The 5,720-nt window shown below is 38.3% G+C and overlaps 1 pseudogene; it reads left to right on the top strand.

Annotated features, from left to right (window-relative positions):
* Positions 1 to 3,539: 3,539 nt before the first annotated feature.
* On the top strand, positions 3,540 to 3,627 carry LOC144456415 (U6 spliceosomal RNA; annotated as a pseudogene).
* Positions 3,628 to 5,720: the final 2,093 nt, after the last annotated feature.

Genomic DNA, 5,720 nt, shown 5'->3' with positions numbered 1-5,720 from the left:
CCCCCATCTTGCACAGGGGAAAGACCAAGAGGAGTGTCAAGTGACTTGTCCAAGATTATACAGTAATTGCGTAAGTGGTAAAGCCAAGGTTCAAACCAAAGTCTTCTTCTCAGGTGTTCCAGCATAAAGTATATGGGTCTTTTTATTACACACCTTACTGCTTATTCTATAGCTCCAGGACCATCTGACACTGGGATTTGGACATCCTTGGTTCCTGACAAATGATCGGTAAATTGAGTGGCATGTATGTGTACACACACACACACGCATGCATGTATCTGTATATCTGTACATGTGTGTATCTGTATATGTACACACATGTAGACATATATATACATACACATGCATACAAACACACATATGCATGTATATAAAAAGGATAGGGATTGGACTTGTGAATTCATGGTATAAGTATAGGTATAGGTATAGGCATGGGTATGAATATGGTTGTCGGTATAAGTATATGTTAACTTACCTGTGTATATGCACAAGCAGCTAAGTGATGCAGTGTAATTATATATATATGGGCACATGCTCATGCATGTGTGATGCATGTGCACATACATACATGTATGCACCCCGAATGTGTATGCATTACATATATGCGTGTTTGTGTGCGTGTATATGTGTATGTGCATTTTAACATATTTGTACCTCTGTCTATGCCTTCATCTATTTACAGCTCAACACCTTCCCAGGCCCACCGTGACCCACTCTGAGCAGCTTCTGGTTCATTGCCAGCCTTTGCATCCAGGCCTAACCAGAGGGAATTTTTTTCATCTTCAGTGGCTCCTGCTGCTTTACATTTTGTGTCTCTTTGGTGTTCCTTTGATGCCAATGCTAAGCCCTAGGGCATTTCTACACAAGAAAAGCAATTGCTGGGCTTGGGAAAGAGAAATAAAGAAAATATCAAGATTAAAAGTGGGAATTTGGTCCCAACTCCAGGCCCACCCTCTATCTTTCCTTATAGGCAGCCTTGATATCTTCATTTCACTCCAGTCTGAGTGTTGATGAGGGCCCCAGGGACTAGGCCTGAGGGCTAAGCATCTCTACCTTGGGACTCACTGAGTTTGATATGTGTAGCTGGCTAGGGCCAAAGTACATTAGAGACAGGCTGAGACCTCCAAACACTGGCTGCAGAATTTGATGCAGCGAAGCTTTTCTCCCACCCTTTTCTTTTACTAAAAATATTAAAAAAGTTGTTAAACTGTGCACACATCTTTTGACCCAATAATACCACAACTTGGCCTATACCCTGGAGAGATCAAAGACAAAGAGGAAGGCCCTATATGTACAAAACTATTTATAGCGACTCCTTTGTGATGGCAAGAGCTGAAACCAAGGGGGTGCCCAACAACTGGGAAATGGCTGAACAAAATATGGTATATGAATGAGATGGAATATTATTGGACTGTAAGAAATGATGAAAGGGATAGCTTTAGAGAAACCTGGGAAACCTTGCATGAACGGATGCAGGGTGAAGTGATCAGAACCACAAGAACAATTTCTACAATAATAATGTCTTAAAAATGAACAACTTCAAGAAACTTAAAACTCTGATCAATAGAATGACCAACCTCAGTTCCAAGGGACCAAAGATGAAGCATGCTGCTCACCTCCCTGACAGAGAGGGAATGGATCACATTTGCAGAACAAGACACACATTTTTGTACATGGTCATTGTGAGAATCGGGGCATCTAGGTGGTGCAATGGATAGAATGCCAAGTCTGGAGTCAGAAGATTCATCTTCCTGAGTTCAAATCTTGCCTCGGACGCTTACTAGCTGTGTGACTCTGAGCAAGTCATTTACTGTGTTTGCTCACCTGTAAAATGAGTTGGAGAAGGAAATGGTACACCACTCCAATAGCTTCTCCAGGAAAATCCCAAATAGGGTCATGAAGAATCAGACATGACTGAAACAACTGAACAAAAAAGGAGGGAATTTTAAAAAAAGGTGGGAATTTATTTTACTTGGTTGCTCAAAAAGTTGTCACTAAAATTTTGTTTCTTTTCTCAGTAAAGGGGTGGGGGAAGTGAGAGGGAAAGAAAATAAATGCTTATTAATTGGAAAAAATTCATTAAAAAACCAAAAAAAATTTGCATTTCCTCCTCACTTTTTACAAAACAATCTAGGGAAATAACATAATTATTTTATGCAAATAAAACTGAGAATTTATTAGTATTTTTATAACAACACACTAACAAATCTCATATATTAAGAATAATGTATAGAATGAAGAAATGATTGCAATGCTTTATGTACTTTTAAGATCATAGATTTAGAGATGGAAACCCAAATCCTTCATCTTATACTTGAGGAAACCATGGTCCAGAGAGTTTAAGGATTTGAAGCCTTGTCCTGGATTTAGATTCCAAATCCAGAGCTCTTTTCACTGTGATGTGCTGTGTTCCAAAGGTGAAACACTAGAGAGGTGAGAATGAACCTCTTCTCCCTCGCCCCTCACCGCCATATCTTCCTGTTTCTCTGTCTAGGACATATAAGCTACCTGGAACCAGAGGTGATGCAAAGGTAGGGGTTATCGACTGGTTCCTAAGGGGCAGGTGTACCATTTGCCATCTTTTAGCTCAGATCTGAAGCAGAATCATCTAAGTGATCCAGGAAACTTCTTCCATTAATACCTAGGTGGCACGATCATTGATATAATTATCAGCAATAATAACAACAAACGTTTATCTAGCACTCTATGGTCACAAAAGTCCTTACATCCATTGCTTCGTTGGCTCCTTGCAACATCCTTGGGATGGGGTAATGTAAATATTACCATCCTTATTTTGCAAATGAGGAATCTGAATCTCAAAGAGTTTAAGTGACTCACCCAAGGACACACAGCTAATTAATAGGGGAGCCTCAAATCAGGTCTCAACCACCAGTCCAGCGAACAGGCTCTTAGAGCCCATAGAATCTCCCCCACCCAGATGCTGTGGTGCCTGAAATTCCAACATTAGAAATTAATTCCTTTATATTAGAGCATTGGCCTCTCTAGGTTCTTCTGAAAAATAAACATAATTTGCTAACCTGGTTTTTAATTCTTTGTTATAAAGGACAGCTATGTGGGGCAGTTGGTAGAGTGTTTGACTTGGAGTCAGGAAGACCCAAGTTAAAATCAAAACTCTCAAATGCAAATTCTCAAAACTTCCTCAAACTCTCCTTAGTAGAGTGACACCCCCCTCTGTAAGTCACTTAATGCTCTGTGCCTCAGTTTCCTTGTCATGGAGATAATAATAGCCTCTACCTCCCAGGGTTGTTGTGAGGATCCAGTGAGCTACCATATGCAAAGTACTTGGCAAACCTTAAAGTACTTTATAAATATTTGTTATTATTGTTATCGTTATTATTATTATCATTATTATTACTATTATTATAGGATAACTTGATGAGTAGGGAAAGAGGATGGATATGTTTGGAAATGAAAGTGATAAAGGCACAGAAGATGTAATAAGATTTTTTAAGCTTTTACATAGAATTATTTACTTCAAAAGGTATAATCACAAATATACAATTATACAAATATACAATGTGCTTTAACAGCACATGTACTAAGAGAAAATTTACATTGCTTCTGTGCAAGGATGGCATGTAGATTCATGAAATATTCAATATTTTTGTTTGTATATTTGTACATGTTTTATTTTATATTTTACATACATTATCTTTATATATTGCATATTTATATATTTTTATCTTTATTATATATTTTCAATATTTTATTCATTTATCTATATATTTAGATCTATACATGCATAATATATTCAGATATTTATGTATTTATAGCTTTATTGTATGTTTGTAATTTATAATTATATCTTTTATATTTTATAAATATAGATTTATTTATATGTTTTACTTAATTATTGTATTTATATACATTTATACTTTTGTCAATATATTTATACCATAATATATTTTGCATATATTGTATATATGCAATATATACAATATATATGCTATATGTATATAAACACACACACACACTCTATGTACACATATATTGTATAAATGTTTGCCTGGATATAAACATTTAACAACATACCCCTGGTTAAAAAGAACCCCAGGGGTCCAACCCATACAAGAAACATGAATAGCCTTTACAGCTCTGTGACAAGAAGTCATCCAGGCCTCCACTAAACATCACCAGTGAAAGGAGGCTCATCAGGTCCTGTGGCAACAGATTCCATACACGGACAGTTCTCATTGTTAGAAGCTTTTCCTTTTTCTGAGACAAAGTCATCAGCCTCCTTGTCACCTCCACCCATTTGTGCTTCCGCCACTGTCTGAGGATAAGAAAATATACCTCACCATTCTTCCCCATAAGAACCCTCTCGCTGTGTAGTGGATGCAGCATTAGAAGTCCTAGGTCTGAATCCCAGCTCTTCTCCATGCTACTCGTGTGACTTTGGGCAAGTCACATTCTCTCTAGGCTGTTTCCTCACCTGTCTGGTGCTGAGTGATCTCAAAACTCCCCTCAAATCCTAGATCTTATGAAATGTTTGAAGACCATTGTCCTGCTCTTCTTGGCCCATAGTAGATACCATACAAATACCTCTTTCCTTCCTTTTCCTCTTCTCTGCTCACCATAATAACAATAGTTCATTTGTTTTCAAGTTTTCAAAGTGCTTGATCAACATTTGTGGTAGGGATCGATCAGCTGAGTTCTGCTCCTTCCTCTCCTCACCCTCTCTCCCCTCACCTTTGATGAAAGTAACAGAGACAATTTGCTGTAATGGTGTGTATCCTTTCCAGACTTTTGAGTGACCCATTTGAACACTGAAATAGGACATTGAATAATTAATAATAATAATAGCTAGCATTTATATAGCACTTCAAGATTTGCAAAACACTTTCCATATTTTATCTCATTTGGTCCTCATAACAACCCTGTGAGGTAGGAGCTATTGTTATCTTCATTTTACAGATGAGGAAACTGAGGCAGACTGAGGTTAAGTGACTTATCTACAATCACACAGCCACCTATTGTCTGAGGCAGGATTTGATCCCAGGCCTTCCAGACTCCATGTCCTGTATTCTAACCTCTGTATAATCTAACTGCCTCCAGTAAACAAAGGCGATTGATCATTGGATCAAGGCAATTGATAATAAGCTAACGGTATCAGCCAAGCCCCTTGTGGCCTAAAGAAAGCAAGGTGGTCTCACTCTGAAACTAGCTGAGGCAAATTTTTTTGAGGCAAAGTTTTGTCCTTCCCCTTCCGTACACCCAGAAAATCATAAACTGAAGTCTGGAAGGTGTCTTACAGATAGGTAACTAACCCCCTCATTTTATGAATAAGGAAACTGAGTTCCCAAGTGATTTTTTTCATATTCACACAGCTAATAAATGACCAGGGTGGGATTCAAACCCAGATCAGGAAAATCTGAGTTCAAATTTAGCCTCAAACACTTACTAGCTGTGTGATGCTGTATAAGTCACTTAACCCCTACTTGCCTCATCTGTAAAATGGGGACTCTAAGTCCTGGACTCTCTTCTCCATACCATACTGCCTCTCCAGTCAGCTCCATTCATCATTTATTTTCAGAGACTTCCCCACTCTCTTCTCTTGCCCTCCCTATATCTTCTCCCTCCACTTACAGATACAATTACTCAAGTAGCTCTCCTGGAACATTTCAAATCATCCTTCTGATTGAGCCATTTCTTCTTCCCCTTGGTCTTTGAATCTTACCTCCCAACTTATCTACCCTCCC

The sequence above is a fragment of the Phascolarctos cinereus genome, unplaced genomic scaffold, assembly GCF_003287225.1.
Source record: "Phascolarctos cinereus isolate Bilbo 61053 unplaced genomic scaffold, phaCin_HiC Scaffold_3;HRSCAF=262, whole genome shotgun sequence".
In the NCBI taxonomy this organism is placed as follows: domain Eukaryota; kingdom Metazoa; phylum Chordata; class Mammalia; order Diprotodontia; family Phascolarctidae; genus Phascolarctos; species Phascolarctos cinereus.
Note: the sequence above shows the minus strand (reverse complement) of the source record. Positions and strands in the feature narration are given on the sequence as shown.